This window comes from Triticum aestivum, chromosome 1B, assembly GCF_018294505.1.
Source record: "Triticum aestivum cultivar Chinese Spring chromosome 1B, IWGSC CS RefSeq v2.1, whole genome shotgun sequence".
NCBI classification, from domain to species: Eukaryota; Viridiplantae; Streptophyta; class Magnoliopsida; order Poales; family Poaceae; genus Triticum; species Triticum aestivum.
The window spans coordinates 376,247,515-376,263,857 of record NC_057795.1 but is presented as its reverse complement, the minus strand read 5'-3'; positions in this window follow the sequence as shown (position 1 = coordinate 376,263,857).

Here is a 16,343-nt window from a genome sequence, read left to right as displayed (position 1 = left end):
AAGAGGTGTTCGTGTGATGTTTGAATACACAATGCACAACTTTGATGTGGCACCACGTATATAGGAAACCAAAAAAGTCCCCACAGAGAGCGCGAGGTTCATGACGCATGGTATGTGCTATATGTACACCCCCATTCGACGCGTGGTAAATAAGTACTTCTACTATATAGCACAAACCAAAAAAGAATCATTCCTTGATGATCAAATTAACCTCTCTCTCATTGGGTCAAAGTCATAAAGGACAACCTCGCATGCCCATGGATAGAACCGCCACACGCGAGTGACTTCCTATATATAGGGCAACCACCCCCTACATGGTATTGCATGATGTTTGAATACCAATATAATGTACAACTTTGATGTGGCACCTACCTCGGGAACCGGAAAGTCCCCACATGGAGCGAGGTTATGACACGCATATATATAGAGTATTCATGTTGCCCCCTCTTTGACATGTACATACTCCTATACCATGCATATACGTAACACAAACCAAAAAAGAACCTGTCAGGACCCCGACTCGATGTCACATCGATCTAGCTTGTAACACCTCATATCACTTTGCGGCCTCACGCACGGTATTCCCACGGGTGTCGCCTTACCTTTGCCCGGGACCGTTTGCGCCTTTTGGCTCACGTATATGATAGTGTCGCTAGCATCCATATGATAAGGAGCCCGGGCTGACATGACTAGTCGTAAATCCAAAGTGGCACAGGCTTACAGGGACAGGCATCCACGACCCAGATTCGATCGTGTCGGTCATCAGCAAGTGGGTCCGGGCTGTAGCACTGGGCTAGTAGGACTCCGGTAGACCGGGCTGTAGCGGGCTAACAGGACTCCGGTACTCAATGCGTGACATTTCCCCGAAGGGACAGACACAGGAACGAAGAAGGACACATGCCGGCCAGCCTAAGTGTTCCAGAGCAGTAGCAAGCTACCATGGCTCAGCGGCAACACTAGGAGACATTTCCCGGTAAGAGAGGCTACTAAAGATAAACAACTAGATAGTCAGATCCCACACATACCAAGCATTTCAATAACATACACACAATATGCTCGATATGTGCAAATACAACATGGCATCACAACATGACTCTACGACACAAGTACTTTATTTAAGGCTCCGGGAGCCATACATAACATACACATAGGTACGGGTCACACGACCCAGCATTCAAGTCATACAGTCATACAAACCAGCAGCGGAAGTAGCTTGTCTGGGTACAGACAACTAGTAAAATAAAAGAGGCTTGGAAAGCCTAGCTATACTACGTGGTCCTTCACAAGCTCAGGATCACCACCTGGGCCTTAGCCTACTCAGTGATGTCAACGTCTACGTAGAACCCATCAGAAGGGGTTGCAGCGTCTTCTGTAAAAGTGTAGATTATAGCAACATGAGTACAAAGGTACTCAGCAAGACTTACATCAAATCCTAAATACATGCACATTATCAAGAAGGGTTGGTGGAGTTGTTGCAGCAAGCCAGCTTTGACTCTTGGCTAGGCTAACCTACGAGACTCCAACTTGAAATGGTTTTGCGTACACGAGTCCACTACTCACCACTTCAATACACTACCGAGGATCCACCTCCGTCTTCCTACGGAAGAGCCATCCTCGGCACTCACACTTATCTTGAGGCTTTTAGTAGTTTCCATTTACTTGTCTATGAACTATATAGGCAACCAAGTAGTCCTTTACCGCGGACGCGGCTATTCGAATAGATCATGATAACCCTGCAGGGGTGTACTTCTTCATACATGTTTCCACCACTTAGCGTCTGCACACGATATGTGCTCGGCAGACTTCAAGCGAAAGCCGACGTGGGTGTAGACCACGACCTACCTAAACACCTAAGTCTCTAGTCCAGGTTTATCGCCTATCCAGGTTCCATCCGCAGGGAGTCCGGCCGAGGTTTCCCATACGGCCCCGAACAATGTGAACAGGGTTCCCGAGATACCTAACGGGTATTCGGTACACCCGGCCACGTACCTACCGCATCACAGCCCACCCCTACGGTCAGCGCTGTCCACGGCCTCCAGTAGGCTACAAACACCAGAAACTACTTGCAACTCCTGGACAGAGGACTAGGGTGAATAAGAAGTCGAGCGGGGTCATATTTCAGGGCCCAATGCATGGTAGTAGCTGTATCTTAAATCACACATACAGATCTCAGTGCTTAAGGTCGGCTTCAATGAAACAACCCACCATGTACTCCTACATGGCCTCTCATCGATACCTTTACCAAATCGTGTTCACCACACCACTCTCATTACCGACATAATCATTTCACTCTAGCCCATCACCCAGATGAACCAGACCTGACACGACTCTAAGCATAGCAGGCATAGCAAGGTAGGAACAACACATACATATGGCTCAATCAACTCCTACACATGCTAGTGGGTTTCATCTAGTTACTGTGGCAATGACAGGTCATGCAGAGGAAGTGGGTTCAACTACCGTAGCACATAGCAGTTTGAAACGCGTTGTCTTAATGCAGTAAAAGAGAGCAGGAGCGAGAACATGGGATTGTATCGATATGATCAAATGGTTGGTTGCTTGCCTGATGGTTCGATGCACTGATACGGTTCTTCGTTAGGGTAATCACGGTACTCCTCGGAGGCAGATCCTGCCGCATAGAACACCGATACACAACCATCACCAAACAATGTGCAACAATATGATGCATGCATGAAACATAGCAATATGAGTGTGTTGGGCTAATGCAACTAAGACCAGAAGGGTTTGAACCAATTTGAATCAAAGATTCAAATTTCAAACTCAAACATGGCCCTTTAAAGTGTTTTTCCTTGTTCTGCATTAAACATCAGGTTAACTTGTTTAATCATGCATGAAAATAGTACAAATGGATAGATTGGATTTTTCTGATCATTTTTCATATATAATTTGTCTGATTTGGAGTTACAGAATAAAAGTTATGAATTTTTAAAGTTTAAACTATATTCTGGAATTTCCTATATTAGATTAAATCCAGAAAATCAATTACTGCGTCAGCCTGACGTCAGTGTGACATCAGCAGGTCAACGGGACACGTCCGGGTCAAACCTGACAGTGGGTCCCGCGTGTCAGTGTGATTAATTAATTAAAGTTTAAATAAAACTAAACCTGTTTAATTAACAGGGCTGGGCCCCACCTGTCATTGACTCAGGGAGTCAACCAGGGCCCACCCGTGGTCAAACCCGGGTCGGCTGCACCGGCGTTTAGCCGCCGGCGAGCCCGACGCGGCGGCGGAAGTGGTTTTGGCCGTTTCGGCCACCAAATGGGTCGCGGAGACCACCGGAGTGGAGCTGAGGACGAGCCGCAGCTCTTGGTGGAGTCCGTTGGGGTCGGGGTGGCCGGAGTTGGCGCCGGCGACGACTTTGGCGGCCACCGGGGTTCGGCCGAAGTCGAACTTGACGCAAGAGGGGTCGGTGAGGTGCGGGGAGTAGCTAGTTAGGTGCTACGTGACGCGGTGAGCATGATGGACACCGTGGAGTGGTCGGAGGGTGACCGGGAGCACGTCGGCGACGAGCTCCACGGCGGTGGGTGCGGTTGAGCTCCGGGAGGTCGCTACACGGCTCGGGAGCAAGAAAAGAAGGGGGGGAAGATGGCTAAGCTCACAGTGAGTGCGACGAAGCCCTTGCTGCGGCCGGGGATGGACCGGAGCGACGACGGCGTTGAAGGGGATCTCCGGCGGCGGCGGTTCGGGCGAGGTCGTTGCGGTGGACTCGGGCGTTGCGAGCGCTCGGGGCTCGGCTTGCTCGATGAAGTGGACAGCGGCGGAGCTCCTGGACACGACGAGAGGACGCACGGGCAGCGGGGAGCACGGCTACGACGTAGGCACGGCGGTGGTGGCGTCGGTCATGGCGGGGGAGCGCGAGGGGAGGAGCTGGAGAGGAGAGGGGGTGTCTGGGGGGTTCGGGGGAGAGAGGGAGGGCGATCCACGACGTCAGCGGGCGAGGGGGGCGGCGAGCAGGTGCGTGGCGCGCGCTGCGGTCGCCGTCGGGCACCTGCCTGCCTGCCTGGCCGGCAAGCAGCTCGCTGGAGCGGCGCTGGGCTGGGCCGGCAGGTGGGCCGGGAGCTGGCGTCAGGTAAGTTTTTCTATTTTCTCTGTTTTCTGTTTTTTAATACTTCTGCAACTTTGTTGAATTAATAAAAATACTTAGGCAACTCCTAAAATCACCAAACTACTCCTGGTCCATAGTTGGATTATTTCCAACATGAAACATTTTAGTTTGGAGATATTTGAGCATTTAAATATTTTATATAATTTTAAATGCCCAAATTCAAATATTTATGATTTAATTCACAAACCCTAAGATGGCCTAGGAAAATGTGCATCACTTTTGGCAGAGGTTCTGAACCAAGACAAAAATGATGGGCATTTTAGAAGGGCATTTCAGGTTCATTGAAAAGTTTTTAGTAAACCCTAATTGGTTTCAGAGGGGACTGGGGGTTCTGTCATCCCCATTTCAGGTTTCTGATGCAAAAATAAACATGATGCAACACTCTAATGCATGACTAGCTAGGGTGTGACAACTCACCCCCACTCAAAAGAATCTCGTCCCGAGATTTGGGTTCCTCCGGGAAGAAGGCGGGATACTCAAGTCGAAGACGATCCTCCCTTTCCCAAGTTGCTTCATCCTCAGAATGGTGCGACCATTGAACTTTGAGAAACTTGATATTATGACGTCGAGTGGTACGCTCGGCCTGATCGAGGATACGAATGGGGTACTCTCGATATGTGAGATTATCTTGGAGATCAAGCGTTTCGTGGTCCACTCCACGGATAGGATCTGAGAAGCAACGCCGGAGTTGAGAGACGTGGAAGACATCATGGACTCTGGAGAGATGCGGAGGTAGTTCCAACTGGTAGGCAACTTCTCCTCGTTTAGCGAGAATGCGAAAAGGTCCAATGTAACGAGGAGCCAATTTGCCTTTGATACCGAAACGATGGGTTCCCTTCAGAGGGGTAACCCGAAGGTAAGCCTTCTCGTCAATCTTGAAAGTCATAGCCTTATGTTTTCGGTCATATTGACTCTTCTGACGGGATTGGGCTGTTTTCAACTTTTCAGGAACGATGCGAACTTGCTCTTCTGCTTCCTGAATCATATCCGGGCCAAAGAATTGTCTTTCCCCGGTCTCTGACCAGTTAAAGGGTGTTCGACACCGTCGTCCATAGAGAACTTCAAAAGGGGCTTTACCCAAGCTAGATTGATAGCTGTTGTTGTAAGCAAATTCGGCAAATGGAAGGCATTTCTCCCACTCCATTCCGAAAGAGATAACAGAGGCTCGAAGCATGTCTTCTAGAATCTGGTTGACGCGTTCTACTTGACCACTCGATTGAGGGTGAAAAGCGGTGCTAAAGGAAAGGCGGGTTCCCATAGCATTTTGGAAACTTTCCCAAAATCGAGAGGTGAAAAGACTTCCTCGATCCGAGTTAATTTCCAAAGGAACACCATGGAGAGACACTATTCGGGAGATGTATAAGTCTGCCAGCTGACTAGCGGTTATACTCTCACAAACAGGTAAGAAATGGGCCACTTTGGAAAGACGATCGACAACGACGAAGATAGCATTATTCCCTCTCTTGGTCCTGGGAAAACCGGTAATGAAATCCATACCAATTTTATCCCATTTCCATTCAGGAATAGCTAAGGGTTGAAGGGTGCCAGCAGGCCGTTGATGCTCTGCTTTTACACGACGGCAGACGTCGCAGTTAGCAATATACTGAGCAATTTCTCTCTTCATCCTAGTCCACCAGAACCTCTGGCGTAGGTCCTGATACATCTTGGTACTACCGGGATGAATGGTGAGAGGAGATTCATGAGCCTCCTTAAGGATCAGCTGCCGTAGATGCTGGTTCTTGGGAACCACTAAACGGTTCTCAAAGTACACAACACCATGATCATTTGTGGAGAAACAACTAGCACCTCCGCTAGCAATGTTCTCCTTGATTTTAGATATTCCCTTATCTCGCTTTTGGGCAGCGATAATTTGATCCGTAAGAGTAGGTTTCGCCACCAAGGTGGAAAGAAATCCTTGAGGAACAATGTGAAGGTTAAGCTTCCGAAATTCCTCATGGAGAAGCGGTTGACTTTGTTGTAACATCAGGTTGTTACAATAAGATTTACGACTTAGCGCATCAGCCATGACATTGGCTTTCCCTGGGGTGTAGGTTATTCCTAAGTCGAAATCTGTGATCAACTCGACCCAACGTCTTTGCCTGAGATTCAAATCCGGTTGGGTGAAGATGTACTTCAGACTTTGGTGATCAGTGAATATTTCGCAACGATTACCAAGAAGGTAATGTCGCCAGGTTTTAAGTGCATAGACTACGGCTGCAAGCTCTAGATCATGAGTAGGATAATTCTCCTCATGTGGGTGCAATTGCCGTGAGGCGTAAGCAATTACGTGTCGATCTTGCATGAGAATGCAACCTAGTCCTTGTCGCGAGGCGTCGCAGTAGATAACAAAGTCCTTAGAGAAGTCTGGCGGTACCAGTACGGGAGCAGAAGTCAGGCGTCTTTTCAGTTCCTGAAAGCTGTGCTCACATTGTGGAGTCCATTCGAACTTCTTATCTTTCTTGAGGAGTTCGGTTAGAGGTTTAGCAACTTTGGAGAAGTTTTCGACAAAGCGACGGCAATAGCTCGCTAAGCCCAGAAAACTCCGAACTTGCTTGACCGATTCAGGTGGAGTCCAATTAAGGACGGCTTGAACTCGCTCAGGGTTAACAGCAATACCTTTACCAGATATTACATGACCCAGATAGGTCACTTCTGACAACCAGAATTCACATTTAGAAAATTTGGCATAAAGGCGATGCTCTCGAAGTTTCTTCAACACTAGCCTTAGATGTTCGGCATGTTCTTCCTCGCTCTTGGAGTAGATGAGTATATCATCGAGGTAAACCACGACGAATTTATCCAAATACTCCATGAAGATTGAGTTCATTAACCGAGAAAAGGTGGCTGGAGCGTTGGTTAAACCGAAGGACATGACGGTGTACTCGTATTGGCCATAACGAGTAACAAAGGCCGTTTTAGGAATGTCCCCGTTCCTGATTTTGATTTGATGGTAGCCCAACCTCAAATCCATTTTGGAGAAGACTGAGGATCCAGCGAGCTGATCATACAGGTCGTTGATCCTGGGGAGCGGATATTTGTTCTTGATTGTGACCAAATTGACAGGTCGATAATCTACAACCATCCGGTCCGTACCATCCTTCTTCTTGACGAAGAGGACGGGGCAAGCCCACGGAGATGAACTAGGTCGGATGAAACCCTTTTTCAAGGACTCATCGAGTTGTTTCTTAAGCTCGGCTAGTTCTAGTGGTGCCATCTTATAGGGTCTTCTAGCAATCGGGACGGTTCCTGGAATAAGGTCTATTACGAACTCCACATCCCTGTCAGGTGGAACACCTGGCAATTCCTCTGGGAAGACATCCGGGAAGTCACGGACTACCGGAACATCCTCAAGGTCTGGCAAAGGGCTGGCGTTAAGAGAATATAACTGTCGCTTGGCTATTCGGGTCAAGACATTGACTATCTTCCCCGAAGGATGAGTGAGTTGAACAGTCCTAGAGAAGCAATCAATTTTGGCATGATGAGCTGACATCCAGTCCATACCCAAAATGATATTAATATCTGAAAATTTGAGAGCTATCAAAGATGCAAGGAAAACAAGTCTGTCGACTTGGATTTCATTTCCATAACTTACCCTGGAGGTTTGCCATCTAGAACCGGGAGTAGAAATTTCCATAGTGGATGGCATGTCACAGAATGCGGTGTTATGCAAACGAGCATAGTTCTCGGATATAAATGAATGAGAGGCTCCTGTATCAAAAAGAACAGATGCCGGGTGGCAATTAACAAGGAGCGTACCGAGAACGACGTTGGGATCCTCTTGAGCTTCTTCGGCAGAGATACAGTTGACATGGCCACGTGTAGCGGTGGCCGGCTTGGCGTGGAACACTTTCCCTGTCGGCTTGCCACGGCCAACAGCTTTAGCAGATTGGTTGGGGTTGGTCTGGGGACACTCACGCATATAGTGGCCAGATTCCCCACACTTGAAACAAGTCACGGAACTGGTACGTGGAGGAGCACTGTTGGTTGGACCACCATAGGGCTTGGCTGGTGCAGACTGTTGAACGGGGCGAGGCGCCTGGAAGGATGGCCTCGGTGTGAACCTGGGTGGCAGGGCGGTGTTAGGCACCCACACGCGGCGCTTCTGAGGACCAGCACCGGATGAGGAGCCCATGTCACGGCCATGCTTGCGTGTTGCGTCATAATCAGTCTGACCAGTCTCAGCACTGATGGCCTTGTTAACAAGTTTCTGAAAGGATGTGCACTCATGCAGACGGAGGTCGCGGCGAAGCTCAGGACTAAGCCCCTTACGGAACCTTGCTTGCTTCTTGGCATCGGTAGAAACTTCCTCAGTGGCATATCGTGCGAGGTTACCAAACTCCCTGCTGTAAGCATCCACAGAGAGTCGGCCTTGGGTGAAATTGCAAAATTCCTCACGTTTACGGTCCATGAGACCCTCCGGAATGTGATGTTCACGGAAAGCCTCGCTGAATTCAGCCCAGGTAGTGACATGGCCCGCTGGGCGCATAGCTCCATAATTCTCCCACCATAGACTGGCGGGGCCTTCAAGATGATATGCAGCAAAGGTGACCTTGTCAGCCTCAGCTACTAGCGCGGAACGCAGTTTGTGAGAAATACTGCGAAGCCAGTCATCAGCGTCGAGAGGCTCGACGGAGTGGTGGAACGTGGGTGGATGTAACTTGATGAAGTCACTGAGTGACACCACGTTAGTCCTCTGATGGTGTGCTGTGTTCTGTTCAATACGCTCCAACAAACGGTTGGTCTCCCGCTTATTTCTCTCAGCTTCCATCATAACCTCGGCTAGGGAAGGAGGATGAGGCAGATTTGCATTCCTGACTTCACTGCCTTCGGCCTGCTCTTGAGGAGCAGGGTTAGTGCGCGTGTTGACCATCCTAGGTAAACAAGACAATGATTTAGTCAGAATGATAAAATTCCGACATAGAATACAGAATGTAAGGAATAACTCGGAATGCGAGATGATCATCCGTATGACATGGTAAATACAGAAACTGCTTCTTTTATTCCATCGTCATACACACCATACAAGGTTTAGTACAAGACCAAACAAGGTACTATTGCGGTGAAAAGAGGATTACATCTCATCGGAGGCATCCCAAGCTCCTATACATTATTTTTCTACATCTCCGGAAGCGGTACAAACTAGGTCATATCCCACGAGTCACGCAGGACGATAGACGACACAGCTAGTACGAACTAGTGATACTACCACTAACTCAGACCGATCCGTAGTAGTCCTCGTAGAAATCACCTCCATAGCCTGGAAGCTCAACATGATCATCCGGAAACAGACGATCTCGCGGAGCTTGTGGACCATAGGGACTAGGATGAGGTCTTGGACCAACAGATGGTGGCCTGCGGGGACCGCGAGGTGGGGTGATGCCTCCTACATCACGCCAACCCATCACGTCTGGCAGAGCAGATCTCACAGGATAGAGATCGCGCATATCCGAATATCCAGCTTGCACCGCCGGTGCAAACCGAGTCAACGTGGCCCAATGGTCAGCACGGGTATTGAAAAGCTCTAGCCTCAAGGCCCGATTTTCACGGTCCTTATCCTCGAGCATCTCAGCAGTGGTGCGAGTCCGTGAATCCTCCTGAGTGGGGTCAGCATAGATAGCCTGGAGATACCCTTGTGCTCCCGGAAGTGATCCTGGCATATACCGGAAATCAGAGTCCCGAAATAGGCCAGACCTGACTCGCATGATGGTCATCATAGAGTAGGCGGCGTCCTGCACAGCCATCTCAATAGTAACCCCAAGTCCATAGGAGCAGTGAAGGGGCTCGGTGGATCCAGGATAAGATGGAAATATCCTGACAGTGCAGAGATACTGGCTTTGATTAAAGTCCCGAAATTGCTCTTCGACCGTGTACTCAGGATACCAACGGTATCCAGCCTCAGTCATTACCCTGACCAACATGGCGGTATGGCCGGGTACATCTAGGCATCGAGTCAGGCGAACCACTTGATTGAGGTCGCGAGTGGCCATCTGAAAGCACAACCATAATGCAAAGGCATTAGAATTTCTAGCAAAATTTCGGCAGCATAACAGCTGTAAATGCTCAAGAAGGATTTTGAGACATTTGACAAAGGATTTCATACACACTCAACATCATCATATCAAATTCTGAGTCCATCCTAGCAACATAATGTGGTAGTAGAACTGAACTAGGCTTGTATTCATCAAACCTATAAGGTACTACTGATTAGTAACACGTGATCCTGATAGAGAGAATAGATCCTAATTCCTTAACCCCCGGTGGAAGAATAGACTGACTCAGATCAGAATGTCATAAGATAAAGGAGTAAAAAGAGCCTTACGTTCCAACCCACAAACAATTCCCCTACATATAACTAAAGAATTTCTAGACTCAACATCGACCAGTTTGGCTTGGAGAACCTACAGGCAGTCCGGCTCTGATGCCAACGCTGTCAGGACCCCGACTCGATGTCACATCGATCTAGCTTGTAACACCTCATATCACTTTGCGGCCTCACGCACGGTATTCCCACGGGTGTCGCCTTACCTTTGCCCGGGACCGTTTGCGCCTTTTGGCTCACGTATATGATAGTGTCGCTAGCATCCATATGATAAGGAGCCCGGGCTGACATGACTAGTCGTAAATCCAAAGTGGCACAGGCTTACAGGGACAGGCATCCATGACCCAGCTTCGAACGTGTCGGTCATCAGCAAGTGGGTCCGGGCTGTAGCACTGGGCTAGCAGGACTCCGGTAGACCGGGCTGTAGCGGGCTAACAGGACTCCGGTACTCAATGCGTGACATTTCCCCGAAGGGACAGACACAGGAACGAAGAAGGACACATGCCGGCCAGCCTAAGTGTTCCAGAGCAGTAGCAAGCTACCATGGCTCAGCGGTAACACTAGGAGACATTTCCCGGTAAGAGAGGCTACTAAAGATAAACAACTAGATAGTCAGATCCCACACATACCAAGCATTTCAATAACATACACACAATATGCTCGATATGTGCAAATACAACATGGCATCACAACATGACTCTACGACACAAGTACTTTATTTAAGGCTCCGGGAGCCATACATAACATACACATAGGTACGGGTCACACGACCCAGCATTCAAGTCATACAGTCATACAAACCAGCAGCGGAAGTAGCTTGTCTGGGTACAGACAACTAGTAAAATAAAAGAGGCTTGGAAAGCCTAGCTATACTACGTGGTCCTTCACAAGCTCAGGATCACCACCTGGGCCTTAGCCTACTCAGTGATGTCAACGTCTACGTAGAACCCATCAGAAGGGGTTGCAGCGTCTTCTGTAAAAATGTAGATTATAGCAACATGAGTACAAAGGTACTCAGCAAGACTTACATCAAATCCTACATACATGCACATTATCAAGAAGGGTTGGTGGAGTTGTTGCAGCAAGCCAGCTTTGACTCTTGGCTAGGCTAACCTACGAGACTCCAACTTGAAATGGTTTTGCGTACACGAGTCCACTACTCACCACTTCAATACACTACCGAGGATCCACCTCCGTCTTCCTACGGAAGAGCCATCCTCGGCACTCACACTTATCTTGAGGCTTTTAGTAGTTTCCATTTACTTGTCTATGAACTGTATAGGCAACCAAGTAGTCCTTTACCGCGGACGCGGCTATTCGAATAGATCATGATAACCCTGCAGGGGTGTACTTCTTCATACATGTTTCCACCACTTAGCGTCTGCACACGATATGTGCTCGGCAGACTTCAAGCGAAAGCCGACGTGGGTGTAGACCACGACCTACCTAAACACCTAAGTCTCTAGTCCAGGTTTATCGCCTATCCAGGTTCCATCCGCAGGGAGTCCGGCCGAGGTTTCCCATACGGCCCCGAACGATGTGAACAGGGTTCCCGAGATACCTAACGGGTATTCGGTACACCCGGCCACGTACCTACCGCATCACAGCCCACCCCTACGGTCAGCGCTGTCCACGGCCTCCAGTAGGCTACAAACACCAGAAACTACTTGCAACTCCTGGACAGAGGACTAGGGTGAATAAGAAGTCGAGCGGGGTCATATTTCAGGGCCCAATGCATGGTAGTAGCTGTATCTTAAATCACACATACAGATCTCAGTGCTTAAGGTCGGCTTCAATGAAACAACCCACCATGTACTCCTACATGGCCTCTCATCGATACCTTTACCAAATCGTGTTCACCACACCACTCTCATTACCGACATAATCATTTCACTCTAGCCCATCACCCAGATGAACCAGACCTGACACGACTCTAAGCATAGCAGGCATAGCAAGGTAGGAACAACACATACATATGGCTCAATCAACTCCTACACATGCTAGTGGGTTTCATCTAGTTACTGTGGCAATGACAGGTCATGCAGAGGAAGTGGGTTCAACTACCGTAGCACATAGCAGTTTGAAACGCGTTGTCTTAATGCAGTAAAAGAGAGCAGGAGCGAGAACATGGGATTGTATCGATATGATCAAATGGTTGGTTGCTTGCCTGATGGTTCGATGCACTGATACGGTTCTTCGTTAGGGTAATCACGGTACTCCTCGGAGGCAGATCCTGCCGCATAGAACACCGATACACAACCATCACCAAACAATGTGCAACAATATGATGCATGCATGAAACATAGCAATATGAGTGTGTTGGGCTAATGCAACTAAGACCAGAAGGGTTTGAACCAATTTGAATCAAAGATTCAAATTTCAAACTCAAACATGGCCCTTTAAAGTGTTTTTCCTTGTTCTGCATTAAACATCAGGTTAACTTGTTTAATCATGCATGAAAATAGTACAGATGGATAGATTGGATTTTTCTGATCATTTTTCATATATAATTTGTCTGATTTGGAGTTACAGAATAAAAGTTATGAATTTTTAAAGTTTAAACTATATTCTGGAATTTCCTATATTAGATTAAATCCAGAAAATCAATTACTGCGTCAGCCTGACGTCAGTGTGACATCAGCAGGTCAACGGGACACGTCCGGGTCAAACCTGACAGTGGGTCCCGCGTGTCAGTGTGATTAATTTAATTAAAGTTTAAATAAAACTAAACCTGTTTAATTAACAGGGCTGGGCCCCACCTGTCATTGACTCAGGGAGTCAACCAGGGCCCACCCGTGGTCAAACCCGGGTCGGCTGCACCGGCGTTTAGCCGCCGGCGAGCCCGACGCGGCGGCGGAAGTGGTTTTGGCCGTTTCGGCCACCAAATGGGTCGCGGAGACCACCGGAGTGGAGCTGAGGACGAGCCGCAGCTCTTGGTGGAGTCCGTTGGGGTCGGGGTGGCCGGAGTTGGCGCCGGCGACGACTTTGGCGGCCACCGGGGTTCGGCCGAAGTCGAACTTGACGCAAGAGGGGTCGGTGAGGTGCGGGGAGTAGCTAGTTAGGTGCTACGTGACGCGGTGAGCATGATGGACACCGTGGAGTGGTCGGAGGGTGACCGGGAGCACGTCGGCGACGAGCTCCACGGCGGTGGGTGCGGTTGAGCTCCGGGAGGTCGCTACACGGCTCGGGAGCAAGAAAAGAAGGGGGGGAAGATGGCTAAGCTCACAGTGAGTGCGACGAAGCCCTTGCTGCGGCCGGGGATGGACCGGAGCGACGACGGCGTTGAAGGGGATCTCCGGCGGCGGCGGTTCGGGCGAGGTCGTTGCGGTGGACTCGGGCGTTGCGAGCGCTCGGGGCTCGGCTTGCTCGATGAAGTGGACAGCGGCGGAGCTCCTGGACACGACGAGAGGACGCACGGGCAGCGGGGAGCACGGCTACGACGTAGGCACGGCGGTGGTGGCGTCGGTCATGGCGGGGGAGCGCGAGGGGAAGGAGCTGGAGAGGAGAGGGGGTGTCTGGGGGGTTCGGGGGAGAGAGGGAGGGCGATCCACGACGTCAGCGGGCGAGGGGAGCGGCGAGGCGGCGAGCAGGTGCGTGGCGCGCGCTGCGGTCGCCGTCGGGCACCTGCCTGCCTGCCTGGCCGGCAAGCAGCTCGCTGGAGCGGCGCTGGGCTGGGCCGGCAGGTGGGCCGGGAGCTGGCGTCAGGTAAGTTTTTCTATTTTCTCTGTTTTCTGTTTTTTAATACTTCTGCAACTTTGTTGAATTAATAAAAATACTTAGGCAACTCCTAAAATCACCAAACTACTCCTGGTCCATAGTTGGATTATTTCCAACATGAAACATTTTAGTTTGGAGATATTTGAGCATTTAAATATTTTATATAATTTTAAATGCCCAAATTCAAATATTTATGATTTAATTCACAAACCCTAAGATGGCCTAGGAAAATGTGCATCACTTTTGGCAGAGGTTCTGAACCAAGACAAAAATGATGGGCATTTTAGAAGGGCATTTCAGGTTCATTGGAAAAGTTTTTAGTAAACCCTAATTGGTTTCAGAGGGGACTGGGGGTTCTGTCATCCCCATTTCAGGTTTCTAATGCAAAAATAAACATGATGCAACACTCTAATGCATGACTAGCTAGGGTGTGACAGAACCATCCTTGTTGGTCAAATTAACCTCTCTCTCATTGTACGTTCAACTGGTCGGTGACGACCTCGTGGGCCCACAGAGAGAGGCACGCGCGAGTGATGTCATAGGACAAAACCACCGCATGCATGTGCCTGTGTGTTATGTGATGTTTGAATACCCAATGCACAACTTTGACGTGGCACATGCTTCGCAAACCAGAAACGCACTACACCACGATGCGTGTAGCCCCTCACTTCAAGCTGGTGGGAGTGTGTATGCATGTTCTTGAACTTCGATATGGAATCCCACCATGATCCACACCACACACATGCCAAGATAAATCCACCTTTTGGTCAAATACCTCTCGTTGTCGGTGGAAACTGAGAACCTTTGTGGGCTAACAAATGGGCACGTCACTGATAACCGCACTAGGGAGAGTGTCCGAGAGGACCACCAATGCATGCGTGTGTCCCGAACATTATGTATGAAAGGGCTATGTAAAGCTTTAAATAACCAATTCATGACTTTGATGTGGCATATATGACTCACAAAATGATCAATAATCCCACAGGGAGGTTCACGACTCATAGTGTACTGCCGGACCCCTCCCCCCCACCCCCCACACACACAGACACACACATCCCGCACCACCACAGCCACTCTGAGGCATATCAAATTTTTTTATGCAGTGAACATGTGACCAAAGGCGGAGTGTCATGTTAAAATTTAAAAAACAGACATCATTCGACCATTTTTATGCATTGATTGATTTCCTAGGGATTAATGGGCAAAAATCAAATTTGAGCTACATGTGCACCAAAATGGGTTGCAAAATCATCTGTGTCCCTAGGTGCATGTTTCCCTGTGCAAGAGATTTCAAAATATTGAGAATATATATTTTCAAAATCCAGTAAATACAAAACTTAGCTAAAATTCATGAAACTTATCGTGGTGTCATATATGGACACAAATAGACTGTGATATTGTATTTTTTTTGTCAATGAGACTCGTTTTAATATAATCTTCTTACAAACGGGAGATTATTAAAAACTGACAACAAATATCTCATATGGATTATTTATTCAGACCATGTGCGTTAGACCGTGCCATGCTTAAGTTAAGCGGTAAAGCGGCAGAATGAATCATCAATAAACCAAAAAATATGTGTGCTGCCACACGCCCTGTGTGCCATGCGAGCAGGCATGAGTTGATAGGACCCATGCGAGCAGTCCGCCGCGTAGGCATATCGGGAGGCATGTGTGCAGGTGTGCGTATTGATGGGAGGCGTGCGAGTAGTTGTGTGAAATGATGGTAGGAATGGAAGAATTCCGTCGTGCAGGCTCACCGGGAGGCGAGACAACTTTTCACCACCGCCTATCTCGCTCCTACGGGTCCAGATTAATTGCATGCCCGAGCCGCCGGCCATAATAGGCGGCCGCACCCCTGGTCCATAGTGGTCAGCAATGTATGGACTCTGGATTGTATGAGGATGCCGCCGAAGCGCACCAACGGAGGGAGTAGCGACGACGGGGCTGGTGAAGCACCCACGCAACGTGTGAAGCTAGGAACAGAGGTTTCCATCACCGATGCCGAGCTCTCGCATGGGTAGCAGCACGACCTTGATTTCGTTGGTGCCGTTATCCCCCCCCCCCCAGCCGGAGTTGGACGTCAACAGCAACTCCGGCAACGACTGCGACTCTGACGGAAAATCGGTGAGTCATCAATATACCCATTTGTGCGGCAAACATATCATGTGCTTTCTCTGG